The sequence below is a fragment of the Rhinolophus sinicus genome, chromosome 14, assembly GCF_057876585.1.
Source record: "Rhinolophus sinicus isolate RSI-liver-muscle chromosome 14, RSI-T2T, whole genome shotgun sequence".
Lineage (NCBI taxonomy): Eukaryota > Metazoa > Chordata > Mammalia > Chiroptera > Rhinolophidae > Rhinolophus > Rhinolophus sinicus.
The window spans coordinates 71,067,931-71,083,129 of record NC_142514.1 but is presented as its reverse complement, the minus strand read 5'-3'; the positions used below and the strand labels follow the sequence as shown (position 1 = coordinate 71,083,129).

The 15,199-nt window shown below is 46.1% G+C and overlaps 1 long non-coding RNA gene across 1 annotated transcript; it reads left to right on the top strand.

The window, feature by feature from the left end:
- Positions 1-3,839: 3,839 nt before the first annotated feature.
- On the top strand, positions 3,840-14,997 carry LOC141572392 (uncharacterized). Its single transcript, XR_012497754.2, has 3 exons — positions 3,840-5,799; positions 9,598-9,669; positions 10,652-14,997. It is a non-coding gene; the product is annotated as an uncharacterized LOC141572392 (long non-coding RNA).
- Positions 14,998-15,199: the final 202 nt, after the last annotated feature.

Genomic DNA, 15,199 nt, shown 5'->3' with positions numbered 1-15,199 from the left:
TCCACGCTATTTCTCCCTGCCCAGCATCTTCGGACATCAAAGCAAAGTCCTCTCCATCAGAGTTCTAAAGAGGGCCAGGTAGCTCCCAGGAAGTTTCTAGTGTGGTACTGTGTTTCCCTGAAAGTGACGGGGGCTTATGTTAAATTTTGCTCCAAAAGACGCATTAGGTCTTATGTTCAAGGGATGTCCTCCTGAAAAATCATGCTAGGGCTTACTCTTCTGTTAGGTCTTATTTTCGGGGAAGCACAGTAGGTATGTTTATATTCGTATTTATCCCACAACAATGCTATGAGCAGCTACTATTGTCCCCTTTATAAAGAAGGGAAACTGCGGTTAAAAGAGGTTAAATGCATTGTGTAGGACTAGCTACGGTGTTTCCCCCAAAGTAAGACGGGGTCTTATTCTGTATTTCCCCGAAAAAAAGTCCGGGTCTTATATTAATTTTTGCTCCAAAAGATGCATTGGGACATATTTTCAGGGGATGTCTTAGTTTTTCATGTACAAAAACCTGCATTTATTCAAATACTGTCATGTTATCATCTTCTGGAACATAATGTACTAAATGTGTCTGTCTGGCTGACGATATTAACTGGGGCTTATTTTTGGGGAAACACAGTAGTAAGTGTCAAGCACTGTGAAGAATCTGAGATTTTTACCCTCTTTGCAGGCTAACATGTCAAGGTCGCCAGTTTCATGGATGCTGACAGAACACACAAGACTACTGAATCAGAGATGAAAGACTATTACAGCAAAAGCAGTAGCCAGAGTGTCAACATGTTTGTGTTGGTTCCCTGAACCCCAGTTCTCACAGAAACGAAGCAGATGGGCCCAGATATGTGTTTGCACATAAGGTTGCATTACAGGAGAGAAATGCTAAGCTTGGGGATCCCACCATTTTATAGCAAGCAGTAAGCAAGCCTGCTCTTTGTCCCATAGGGAGACATTTCCTCATCTCTCAAGGTTGCTCACTGCAAGAATGTGCAAGAACGGGAAAGGCCGATGGCATTGTCTCTCCATACAGTAAGTGGCAGAGTCCGGATTGATGCCGGGCCTGTCTGTTTCATTTCACCATTATATAAATAAAGTTCCTTGACATCATGCGTTTTGTGTTTAACATTGTTTTGTCCCTTTTAAGATGAAGAAAATAAAACTCATGTCTTCATATGCATGAAGCAATTCTCACATGTACAAAATTAGCCCTTAAAATAGGATATGACTTTAAATCATATTTATTTAAACAAATTTCTGTTGAACTCTGCAATGTGCCAGGATTGATGGCATCTCAGAGTCTTCACTGGTCCTTGGAATTCCACATGGTAGAAAAGGGAAAAAGGGATGCTCAATGCCCCTGTAGACATACCATACGGAGGAATGCTGCCTGGGGACGTTGGAGCCAACTCTCCAATATGAGTCATTGATATGAATAAGTAACAATTCAGAATCATATAAAAGTTTTGGAAAGGGGAATTGGGGCAAAAACCTCGTGCTAAGGAAAGATATGTGTGTCCTTAATTCCGCTTCATGAATCAAAGAATTTTAGATATTTGATTCCTGTCACTAGTTGAGACCAAACAAACCCCTTGTCTGTGTCATGGAAAACATTACTATGATATGTGCTCAGCAGACAGTGTGGGAAAATCAGACTTGTGTGACAAACTGTGAACAATCAAGGTTGTACTTTTTACACCCTACAATTAGAAGATTGGGAAATCCACAGCAAAACAAGGGGTGTACGTGTTCTCTGACAATAAGCAGTTTGTAGTGAGGCTGGCTTCAGAGGCAGCAATACTAGCATGTAAAAGGAATGAAAATGTGTATTTAGTTGCCGTCGGAGGAGAAAGGTCCAGTAGGTTTTGTCTTTCCCTTTGCTAAACCTGAGATCTCGCTCTATTTTCTCAGGCAATTCATACAATAAACAGTAGCCATTACACAACCTGAACCAAGAATTCCTGCAAGTAAAACAATTATCTCTTCCTGCCAACAGAGGGAGCCAAAGCATGGTCTGTAACCAACTCGGAGCAAACTGATCTCTGCCCAGATGCAGTTTGAGTTCCCTGGACAGCAAAACCGTAAATTAAACACTACTTCATTTTGGTGTTTTAAAGTTCAAATCCATTATACACCTCTGGGAGTCTGCAATAACACTTTTCATGTTTGTACAGCAGAATTATTTTTAAGTTACTATGTTTTACTATTTGCAGTGCTTAGAAGCAGCTTAAACTTTCCCCAAGAGGTCTAGAAATCTCCTATATTGTTATGTATTTTCACTAGCCTTGCTTTGTTCCAGAGGGAAAAGGTAGTTGGAATACCAGTTTAATTCAATTCAGTGAGTATTTAGGGAGAATACAGTTGGGCCTCCTGTAGGAGACAGAGTGGAGGTTTAGGACACAAGGAAACTTCAAATTCCTTAGGAGAAATATAACCTGTGAATATGAAACAATGAGCGAATAATGCAAGGTAGCATATGAAAAAGTGACAAAATGTGATTGGACAACCCTACCAGTCAAATGTTTTTGAGTTTGCACTCCAAAATAATAAGCACTTACTACTATACTCATTAAAAACATACCCCCAAAAGAAATTATAAAAAGATAACATTTTTAAAAAACAAAGACTTTGGTAGTGGAGGTCGGGAGCACAGGCTGTGGAGTCAACTCCTGGTGGTCATGTCATGGCTCTGCCTCTTATTTGGTAGATATGATCCTTAACTTCTCAGAGCCTTCATTTCCTCATCTGAAAAATCCTAAAGTTGTGAGGATTGCAGGAATTAATCCTTGCAAAGTTTTATCTCAGTCCGGGCACATGGTAAGTGTGTGACAACTTTTTGCTGTCATTATTAGCAAGCCAGTTCTCACACATCCTGCAGGAACAAACCACAATTCAGATAACAGCATTTGCTAAATTTGTTGCAACCCAAGAAACATTCTCCACCTCCCTACTCCATCCTACCTGACAATAGGCATCATGTCCGCTATCAAACAGAACATTCAGCTTTTCAGACTGAAAACATCCACCCTCAGCTTCATGATTTCTTCGCAGTTCTCTCCCCAAGAACCTTGGATGGATTCTTATTTTCATCCACCTCTAACCACATAGTTTCCAAAAAACAAAGGTGTAGTCCACCCCTAAAGGACTTAGGAAGACATGTCTCTTGCCAGAAAAAATCTACCCACAGTATTTAAATCATGGCCTTTTTCAACCAAAAAAACATCTTAGCACTGAGTTTCTCCCAAGCCAATAACCAAACTACTAGGTGGTAAGGGAATAGGGGAAGGAAAAGAAAAATTTTCCGGATGAGGAAATTTAGATATTAAGATAGAAAAGAGGAACAAATGGGTCCTTATGGAAGTACAGCTGGAGATGAGGGAGATAAAAGTTGGGCAGGAAGGATTGAGGCCAGATGTGGTAAAGGAGGTGCAGGCAGGCTGGATTCAGGATGAGGAAAGTGGATTTAATGCAGTAGGTAATGGGGAGCTACTAGTTTCTTCTGGCATGAGAATGGACATGCTTTCGAATGATGAATTTAGGGGGTGGAGTTTAGGTGTACAGGCCAAGGACCAGGGAGACAGTATTACACCCCATTTAATTTGTATTTACTGTTTTCCTATGACTTCATCTCTTCAGCAAGCAGTGATTGAGGGTCGAGTTGACATACAAAGAGAACAGACACATGCCTGGCTTACAGCCTAATGGAAACAATGACAGGTACACAACTGTGATGCAAGGTAAAAAGGTCTCCAAGCGAGGTAGGTACAGTGGTATGGGATTTCTGGGTGGGGAGGGGGGGTGATCACATCCTGAGACGGGTAATTAAGGAGGAAGGCTGCATTTGGAAAGGGCTATTGAACCCAGGGCCAACCTGCACACAAGAAATGCTGGGCAGGGGGTTAGCACACAGAGTGGGTGATTTGAAGAAGATAGGACAGGCTGGGTAAATGGGACAGGCTGAGCAGTCCAGTGCACTGCTTCTAAAAGGGTCCAGCTAGTTTGGCCATGGTTGCAGTGGTGCTGGTGGAGAAGGTCACTGGGGTTCAGGGCACTGGTGACAAAGTCAGGCTTGGATCAGTTCCACGGTTCTGTGTTACCAGCTCATTCACAAGAGGACGAAAATCAGTTGAGTATAAGTGGAGCATGATCTATCCCCCAAAAGGAAAGGCTAGGGAAGAGCTGGTTGAAAGTCTGAGACTAGTAGGCTCGTGTTCAGAGAAGGGGCTAGTTACAAAGGGAAACTGAGGCAGAAACAGGTATATCATTTTCTGAGGCAGGTAGCACCAATAATCCCACACCTTGTGCTCCTTGACTGGGGCTGCTGACCAGGCTTCTAAGTCTAATAGAGCCCAGGAGGGATGTAGAGTCATCCTGTAGGTGGCAGTCACCACCTTCTATTGAGATGGCTGGACAAAGGCCAAGCCTGACCTGAGTCTTCAAAAGGAAACAGATTTTGAGCCTGCAGAAAACGCACTTACTCATTTAAGCACTGAGCACAGCTAAATGTCGGGCTCTCCCCTAGTTCTCTGTGGTGAAGACACTTTCCTTGCTCCCATGTACCTTGCAATCTTGAGCAAAGTCAGACAGGAGAACATGGATGGATATAGGAAATCAATTTGACTTGTCAGGAGATACAGCTGAGAGAGTCAGAGGAGCAAAGATCTGGAAGAACTTTGAATGCAAGGCTATGGGGCCTGGAATTGATTGGCCCATGTCCTCCAAGAGCTTTCCCAGACATTCTTCTCCAGCCTAGTCTGGTGGTGGAGAGGGGCTCCTTTTTTGGGTTTTCCAAGGCACCTTGGAAGCTCTATAATTTTCTATTTGGTTTTCTGTTTCCTCTCCCAGACTATAAGCATCTTAGGGGGAAGGAACCATGCCTTCTTGTGTCTAGCTCACAGAAAGCTCCTTTAGATCGTAGTTGAGTCCTGTAGGCAATAAGGAAATTACTTGACCACGTCCATAGCTTCTCTTCTGCATTAGGACCAGATACTCTTGAGAGCTAAGCATCCTTGCTTCCTAGTTCTAGGCAATTCTCCCCAAGGCTTAGCATAATGCCCTGAATACAGTGGGCACCTTATAAATGTTGCCTGAAAGGCTTTGTGGAAGCAGAAGTTGATCTTCAGCATCCTAATTCTGCTTTCAGTGACTCAGTTTGAGGGAGTGGGTCTTCAATTCCATCCCACCCCACCCCACCCACACCAGATACATGTCTCTTCCTTCCAAGTTCTCACCAAACAAAGGCATACCCCCACTTCTGGGCCCCACAATGGATAACCATCTATTAAAGCTTAAGTAATCTTAATTCTTTAGCAGATGTGAATAAAATAAGGAAGTAATAATACATTGTGCCAGGCACTATTCTGAGCTCTTTGCGTAGCATATGTGAACTTGCTTCAATCTCATAATAACCCTCCAAAGGAGGCAGAGTCATTGCCCCTGTCCCAGAAGGGAAAGCAGACCACAGGGGGAGCAGCAGAATTGGGCCAGACGCCTGTCCCCAAGTTCACAGTTACCCTGCACTGCAGCTGTTTCTCCCAGGAAAGAGACCATGAGAGAACCAGTGAGCAACTGGTAAGAGGTTTATTAGACCAGTGGTCCTCAAATTCTGCCGTACACTAGAATCCTGATGTCCAGGACGCACCAGAGACCTTAAATCAGAATTTCTGGGGGTGAAGTCCTGTCATCAGTGTTGTTTTTTTTTAACTGCCCTCGTGATTCTCAGATGCAGCCACGTTTGAGAACCAGCGCTTCCTGCCCTTCCCGTGAGAACACCAACGCTGGCCCAGGAGCACCAGCATCACCTGGAAGCAGGTTAGAAACGCAGGATCTCAGGCTCCACCGCAGACCTGCTGAATCAGAATGTGCACTTTAATAAGATTCCAGGTGATTAGTTTGCATCAAAATGTGAGAAGCACTGGTTTAGGGCTTAGATATTCAAACTCTCATTAGTCCACGTGGGCTTCTGTTATTAGCACTAATTTAAGTCTTTATTAAGTAGATCTCAAAACTCCATCAAATAGCTCAGAATCAATCTGATTTATTGGTCCAAAAAAATGACCTGAGGAAACCATGCCCTTTTACTTCCTACTGTGTGAGGAACTGAGGAAGAAAAGTTATATTGCAAAGGATGTCCAACAGGACCTAGGTTGAGTCCATTCCAGAACAGGCAGAAGAATCACTCCGGGCTGCCTTCCACCTTCTGAGTCAGACCAAAATGACGCGCAATCTCTGTTAGGTGCTGACCACACCTGGGCTCCCAAGCTGATTGATAAAAAATGTCTTCCAGCCAGAAGTGCCCAAGCTTTCAGGACCTCAGCTGTTTCCTCATGGTGTGGCTGTTATAGACCCACAAACAACAACTACAATCCATTGATTGTCTCAATGGAGGTCTTGTTACTTGTCATCAGCTTTCTGACTCTAGCGAGAAACATTGACCATTTTTAAGTTCTTTCATTTATTTGCCATTGCTTTAGAATGCCATTTGTTTGACCTCGTCTTCATCAAGTTCTCAACGCTGCTTCACAGCGCATGTATGAATAAGTTTTAAAGGCAGTGGTAATTTTCCAACCCTCATCCACTCTCTACCCTGTGACCATATAATCTCGTCATTAAACCTGAGACCACTGTCAGTAGGACAGACTGGCTCATCTCTGTAGTCAGTGGGAGGAGGAAGGAAGAGGTCTCAGAGAGGCATGACCGAGTGGGGCAGTGTGGTTTAGTGGGCTTTGGAGATAGTTGTAAGACCCTGGGAAATTACTTAACCCTCTGAACCTATTTTTACACTTCTAAGAGGGAGAAAATAATTTCTGTCTCTCAGGATTGTCATGAGGGTTAACTGAGCTGCTGACATACACCGACATGACAGGAAGGGATATAATAGTTATCTATTGCTGTATTAACAAATGACCCCAGATCTTAGCAGCTTAAAATAATAAAAATTGATTATCTCAAAGTTTCTGTGGGTCAGAAGCAGCCTAGCTGAGTCATTTACACTCAGGGTCTTTCCTGAGGTTGTTTGGGGCTGTAATTACTGAAGGTTTGACTGGGGCTGGAGGCTCTGCTTCCAAGATGACCCACTCACATGGCCTTTGGCAGGAGGCCTCAGTTCCTTGCCTCGGATCTCTCCACAGGGCTGCGTCCCCCAGAGTGAATGATCTAGGAGAGGCTCTAAGAGAGAGAGCAAGGCAGAAGCCACATGTCTTTTATGACCTAACCTCAGAAGTCCCATACCATCACTACTACCGTATTCTATGGATCACAAAAATCAACTCTAATACAAGGTGGGAGGAGACTACACAAGGGTGTGATTACCAGGAGGTGAGAATGTTGAGGTCCATTTGGAGGTCGGCTTCCACAGAATCTATAACATTAGTTCCTGTCACCTCTTCACATGGCAGCCATACTCTTCCCTACTCCATGCCAATCAGCAAATACCCTGAAAACAGTTGAAATGATTCAACTTTGTTCTTCTCACACTGCATTACTTTGGCGGCATTGGAAGCGTCCATCCACACATTAGGCTTGCAGTCACGACTCAGGAATTGGGACTAGACTCAGCATGTATCTCAGTGCATCTGAGAGACATGGAGGCTGGCTGGGCTGCTTCTTGTTTTACTATTCTTTTGTTCTTGCCCACTTTCCCCTTGAAATGATCCGTCCCATGCATTTCATTATGTCTTCAGAATGTCAGATAGACAGTCTCAAGCAGTAGCAAATATGCTGGCTAAAATTCCCTTCCTTATTCTGGAATATCTGCCCTTGCATATAAATGATTTACTTTTGGACCCCTGACAGTCTGATTGTATAACTGTGAAGTCATTTTGTATAGTGGTTGGGTCACTATGACTTTTTTTCTTAGCTCTCCAGTAACAGACTAAAATCCCAGAAAGGAAAGGTCTAGTTAATATCAAGTTCTCTAACATTAGCAACGAGGAGGCATAGAAAGATAAAGAGAGGATCCAGTCCTTCCCCTCTGTTTCTCTGGGAAATCCTACTTGGTAGCCAAGGGTTTGTCATGTTTAAGCCTGTGGGAATCAATAATGATAAATGGAAAGACTTCTGGGTATTGTCATAGCAGCTTCCATGCTAGAGCCTTGAACATGACTCATGCATGTGTTGAATGTATGCATGGAGACATGGATGGATGGATGAATACTTCAGCTGCAGTATGACCAGGGCTGATACCCAGCTGGTAGAGCCTATATGGAATAAGGGCCAGGATCCATTCCCATCGGTCAAGTCTCTACTCTGCTGGGCTAGCACCCACACTGTTCCTATACCGGTCATTAGAGATGGCAGCTAGTCTGGGAGACGTGGCCCACATTGCAAACTGGGGTACAAAGAAATGTTTCGAACCCAACTGATATGGCTTATTCTTCGGACTGGTTAGCGTCTGATTGGAGGGGAATCTGGGAAAAGCAGGACCTGGTAGTCTCAGAGATGCCACAAGATGGATCTTGGAGCAGATATCAGAACTCAAAGTAGGTAAAACTGAGAATGGATGCATACAGTTCCTGAGTATATCTGGAGGTGAAGCCTGAGACCGACAAAGGGGTGCGCAGGGAGGAGACCAGGAGCGAGAGGTGCGTGGCCAGAGGCTCTCTGAAGTTGAAGGGAATGGAGAAGGAGCAAGAGGGAGGAAGGTGGATCAGTTAGGTTCGGCTAGAACTGATAGCTGAACAGTTCAGACTCCAGTGAGTTGCATAGGGGAAGGAGCGAGATAAGCATGACCCCTCCCTTTAAGTCAGGGTTTCTCAGTCTCGGTACTATTGGCGTTTGGGGTCAGATAATTCATTGTTGTAGGGCTGTCCAGTGCATTGTAGGATGTTTGGCAGTTTCCTTGGCCTCTGCCCACTAAGTGCCAATGTAATTTCCTCCTTCCCAGGTATGATAAACAAAAATGTCCCCAGATGTTCCCAGATGTCCCCTCTCCGCAGAGAACCGCTGCTTTTGGTTGACTTCCTGAGGCTGCACCTGATCCCTTTTCTTACATGCCATTGATCAGAATTCAGTCACAGAGGCAGCTCTTAGCCACAAGGAGCTGGGAAATGTAATCTTTATTCCCAGCAGCCATGTGCCAGCTAAAAATCAGGAGTTCTCTTACTAGAAAGAAGGTGAGAAGAAATACTGGGCGATAATGCAAGAGCAAGGACTCAGATGGACTTGGCTATTTTGTCCCAGATCCCAGCTCCTCGCTACTGGGTAATAATGGAACAGCCTTAAGTAGGAAAATGTGTGATCTCAAGTGCAGCCCATGGCCTCCTGGATCTAAGAGGTGGAAATTCTCCTCCCAGAGGCTGAGCCCTCAGCTGTGAAAGATGAACGTTGGGTTTTCACTCACTGCCTTTCCCCATGTTGCCTTAACTCAGGTTGGAGGTATCTTACAAGGCACAGTGTATCCTTATGGCCCTTGGCTATGGAGTTCTGCTCTTTGTTTTAGTTCCCACCAGATGGCGGAAATGTATTAAGTTGGTGCAAAAGTAATTGCAGTTTTTGCAATTATTTTTAACCTTTTAAACCGCAATTACTTTTGCACCAACCTAATAGTATCTTCCCTTCCCCCTCCTTTCTCGCTTTCTCTCCTCTCCCTTCCTGCTTTCTTCCTCTTAGATGTGCTTATAAGAGGACTGGATGTCGAATCAGGAGACCTGAGCGCTAGCCTGGTTCTGCCACTTACTTAAGGTAAGTCACTCAACCTCTGGCTTCAGTGTCTTCATTTGTTAGGGGCTGACCAGATGATCCCCAGGGTCCTCCTAACTCCAAAATGCTTTGATTCTCCAAAGTCCACAGGACTGTGGGAGTAGCAGAGAGAGCCCCTCTCTGATGAGTGGCATCAAGACAGCCCCTGGCTGGGTCTGTCTGCCAGACTCTCTGGCGCTGTCAAGTCCCAGCCGGGCAGATGTCACTTAGAGTCCCCCCTACTGGCTTCAGATAGGCCTACTTTGGATAAATGGCACACTTGTCTTGCTAAAATCTGACCAACTGAAATCATGCCATATGTGCTCATTACAAACCTGTACTTGTGCCAGCCAGATGGATTGGTGATTCCTGGGCTCCCAGATGAAGTTGAAATGCCCCTCGTGGTGGCACAGCTGGCCTTGAGAGGCAGTTTTGTTTCATTTTTCAGATTCCCATGTCCTGTTTAAATTCTGTTTCTCTAGTTAATGTGTTTTCATTTCTTTATTTGTTCAATAAACCCTTCTTAAGCACCTGTTACTCTGTGGGACCCCAGACATACAAAAACAAATAAGCACAGAACCTCCCTTTCTGGAGCTGGCACTGAACATGCTTCCTGGTGTTCCACTATCTTACCTACTGGACTGTCCAGCCCATTTCCTTCCACTGGCTACTTGGCTCTGCTTGGGTTCCTCCACTGGCACGATGTCCCTTTCTCTGTGGATGTTTTACACATGCACATGCTCAGCCTGAACTGGGACTCTGCCCTGCCCAACACACTCATACACACACACACACATCCTTACCTCTCTCTCTGGCTATGGCGTTTTCATTCTTCAGGTTTCTGCTTAAATGTTCCATCTTTAGGGAAACCTTCCCTGACTGTCTCACCCCCAACCCCAGACTATATATTCCCAAAGCACCCTGACTTTCCTTTCCCAAACATTCACCATCTTGTAACTGCTCCTGCCGTCTTCTTCTCCTTCAGGACTGTGATCTCCCTGGCAGCACTGAGGAGCCCGGTCTCCCTCAGTCACTGCCAGATCACTTCCTGGCACACAGTAGGCCCTCAACAAATGAAGCATGAATGAATAATACATGGGTGAGTGAAGCTGTCAAAGGGAGAGATACATAGACACACTGTGGGGACAGAGCCAGGAGAGCAGTTTCCAGGCTCTCGGCCTCACGGGGAAAGGTGCTGGCTCGGTTATTAGATGGCCATCAGCTGTAATCAGATGACCGTCCGCTGTGGTTGGGTGGCCCTCAGCTGTAACCAGTTAGCCATTAGCCACTAATATAAGCGCCATGGCTACACTAGGGGGGTTGGCAGATGGAAGATTGCGGATTCTGTGGCTCCTGCTTCCTGTGTCTCCAACCCAGCCGCCAGCGAGAATATAGTGGTATGGGCCCCCCATCCATGGCTCCTTGGGTGTTCCTTTCTGGCCTCGCCATGTCCTGCGTTGTTGTGTGGGGAGTGGGAGCTGAGACCCTGCATGACACACACATAGCCTGTCAAGGGCTATACTAGGAATGTGAGCAAAGGCTGGTGGGGTAGAAAGAGCCCCTGGCGCCTGGGATAGGGAAGGGGTAGGTGGGAAGGCCCAGCAGGAAATTTGTACCTGGTCTTAAAGGAGTAGGAATGAGAAAAGTGCAGAGGAGAAGGAATGGCAGCCCCAGTAGAAGAAACAGCACAAGTGAAGACAAGAGGCGAGGGCCTCTGGCACCCCACGGCCTGGGAAGCTCAGTGGGGCAGACGTGAGCGTCCAGGGCTGGCAGGGGACGCTGGGAGCGCCCAGCCCTCAGTCGCCTTCTCACTGGACGGCCAGCCCACTCCTCTCTTCTGCTCTGCCTCACCTCACCCACCCTCCTGCCACCCCAGACACTGCTTAATAGCTTTCAGAAGCTCTGGGTCTGGAGTCCTGAGCTGGCAGTCCGTTCCAGAGAGCAGGATTCTGCCTCCCTCTCTCCCCTCCTTCCTTTCACTCACCACCAGATTCAATTCATATTTACTGAGCTCCTTCTCTGTGTCAAGAGTTGGAGAGTTTTCTTCTCTTTTTGAAACTTTGAAAGAGAAATCTAGCCTAAAACCAAAAATGGTTCCTCTGGGCTGAAACTATGGTCGGGGCAGCAGAGGAGGGGTGGCATGTGGGCAGATAAGGGCAGGCGTGGGCTCTGGCTGGATCCTGTAGTGGTCACAGATTTAGAGGGGCCAGGTTAGCTGAATTGCCTGGAACAGAAATGAGGCAAAGAAGGAGCAGAGCAAGCCTCTCTCATGTTGCATGCCCTTCAAATGACGCTCTGGCCTCTGCTCTCTGTGGCCTGGGGGCTGTTGGAAATGCTCATCCCGTGGGTGCCAAAGCTTTGGCCCTCGGGAGAGGGAGGCTGAGCTCAGGGTAAAGGGGCATCTTGAATCCCTACAAGAAGGGACAAGCAGAAAATGCAGAAAGGGGCTGCTATTTAGCCCCTAAAAACAAAGCAGAGTGGGCAGGATAAAGGCCAGGCTGCCCGTGGTAAACGCACTGCAGGCTGACGTGTGTGCTGGGAGCCACCAGCCAAGGGGCAGACTCAGGGGTGACAGCCCTGGAAATGAGACTGTATCCTTGAGGTTGACTTTGGGACATAGGTTTATCACTCAAATACTTTATCTTGTGTTATTGAATGGGTTTTGTGTGTACTGGTTCCCTAACTTGACCATGGGTATTGAGAGAATGTTACGCACTTATGTGTCACTCAGGGAATCCATTTCAGAGCTGACTGAACTCACAGACGAGTCTCAGTCAGCACATGTGAGTTTTGATGGATTGGTAGAGAACGGAGGAAGGTATGGCTTGGAACAAAACCCAGGTGTGCGGCTTGCAGCCACGCCTAACAAAACTGCCTCTCTCACAGAATCTTCTTCTGATGGCTGAGTCCTCCCATGAGGAGGGATTGCTCCTCGGGCCACCTGAGTACACAGAATGAAGTGCCCAGAAGGAAAACTTAAATCCTGATTAAGTGCATTTTTTGACGACACAGAAGAAATGAGGAGGAGGAAAGGCCCTGGCAGGCAGCTTTGGGCTTACGGAGGGCACCAAAAAATGTCATTTGAGGAGTGGGGAGAGGAGACAAGAAGGTTAGTGTGACAGGAAGCCTGGGAGGAATAAAGCCAGGAAGCAGAGTAGGAGGGAAAGCGAGCCACAAAGAAAGGAGGGGGACCTTGCGGGAGGAGGGTGAAGAGCCAAGGGGAGAGAGATGGTGCATCTAAGCACACGGGCGGCCAGCATGGGAAAGAAGAGCAGCCAGATTCCTGGTCAGTGTCTCTTCTGACACTAAGAGGGTGTCATCAGAGGTCCAGAGAGCATAGCCCCTGTCAGCCTCCATGGGGAGGGGTCCAGCGTGGCCCAGCTCTCTCCGACGGGTTGCCCTGCACACAGCTGGAGCCAGCCTCCACCTGCCAGCGGGCCACGGAGGAGCACTTACTCCTGGCTCCTCACCTGTGCATCCGACTGCCAAGTATCACTTTACAGAGGGGCAGCGGCATTGGGAATTCTGAGAGAAAACATGGAGAGTTGTTTCTATTCATAGTTTTATTCTTTGGGATCCCTAAGTATACTGGCAGGGACAGTTCACGAGACTAGTGCAAGGGCACTTTAGGCAGGGTGTATGGAGCAGGCAGGACATGGAGTGGGCCAGGCCCCGTGGGCAGGGCCTGGGGTGACAGCCTAGGGTTCGTTGGGTCATTCAACAAACATTTGTTGCATGTCTGCTAGAATAGAGCAAATGAAGACAAAGTCTCTATCTCTTGGATTCTGCTTTACATTTGCGATGACATTCTAGTCAGAGGTGATGGACAAGTGAACAGTAAGACACTTTTGTAGGTATATTACGAAAGTGTCTTAGTTGTTTGATTGGTCATGTTTACTGCTCACCCAGACTGAGGCTGCTTGGGGGTAGATCTCCTCAACTCTGTGGCAACATACAGAGCAGAAACACAATCAGTATGTACTTTTGGGTGTCAATACTAACTTGGTTTTGCACATTTTATGCATTTTTTTCCCTTTCATCATTTCCAAAATAGTCAATAATCCTTCAGAGTGAGATGGAAAGGAAGGCTTCTGAGGGTAGACTCCTCCAGAAGGACAGACAACTGTCTCCTAACTGTATTCCTTCCACCAGTGTCTTCCCTGAATTCACCTTCCTACACTCCTAGAGGAATCTTTATAACATGCTAATCTCATCATGTGACTTCCTACTTTAAAAATTGTGATGATAAATTGGTTAGGATGCTTGTGACTCTTAAGAAATAGAAGGCCCTGGCTTAGCTGGTGTAGCCAAAAAGACAGTTATCATCTCACTCAACAAGAAACCTGGGAAGGTGGTGCCCAGTAGGTGAACTCAGTGGTTCCAGGACCACAGCCCAAGTTCTTCCCTTCCTACTGCACTGCCATTCCCAGGCTGAATCCCTTCAGGGATGCACAGTGACCACTCGGGAGGCATCCAGCCACCAGACACCCAGTGGAAGAAGAGACACATTATCTCCTGAGTATCAATATCAGGGAGGAATGCTTTCCCCAGGCCCCAGCAGACTTGCCCTTAGGACTTGTGGGTCAGGATTGGTGGGTGCTTCCTCTTGAATTGCTGGCAAGGGACTGGCATATCCATGGTTTTCTTTGAGAAGCACAGGGCCGCGTGAGGGTAGATTTCCTGATCAAGAAAGGGGTTCTGCCTCACACACTGCTGGTGGGAATATAAATTTGTACAGCCACTATGGAAAAAAGTATGGAGGTTCCTCAAAAAATTAAGAATAGAGCTGCCATCCGACCCAGCAATCCCTCTTCTAGGTACTATCTACTTGAACAATTTGAAAACACTTATTTGTAAAGATGTATGTACCCATGTGTTCATTGCGGCATTATTCACAAAAGCCAAGATATGGAAAAACCTAAGTGTCCTTAGATGGATAATTGGATAAAGAAGATGTGGTACATATATATGATGGCATACTACACAGTCATAATAAAGATGAAATATTGCCATTTGTGACAACATGGATGGATATTGAAGGAATCATGCTAAGTGAAATAAGTCATATGGAAAAGGAAAAGAACTGTGTGATTTCACTCATATGTGGCATATAAAACAAAAAGCAACAAATGAATAAACAAACAAGCTCATAGATACAGACAGCAGAATGGTGGTTACCAGAGCGAAAGGGGTGGATGGAGGACGAAGAAGATAAAGAGGGTCAAATATACGGTGACAGAAAGAGACTTGACTTTGGGTGGTGAGGACACCATGGAGTGTTCAGATGTTGTGGTATAAAGTTAATACACCTGAATTAACCAATATCACCCCCAATAAATTTAATTTAAAAAAAAGAAAGGGGTTCTATTAGTCAAGGAGGCAGGGGTGAGTGGTGACTTGTTGACAGGTAGGTAATCACAGGTATCTGTTACAGATGACTTCCTCTCACTTTCAGGAAAAAACTCAAACTCTGTAGCAGGACATCAGAAGCCCTTCATGAGCGGGTCGCTGCCTGCTCCTCTGGCCTCATTTT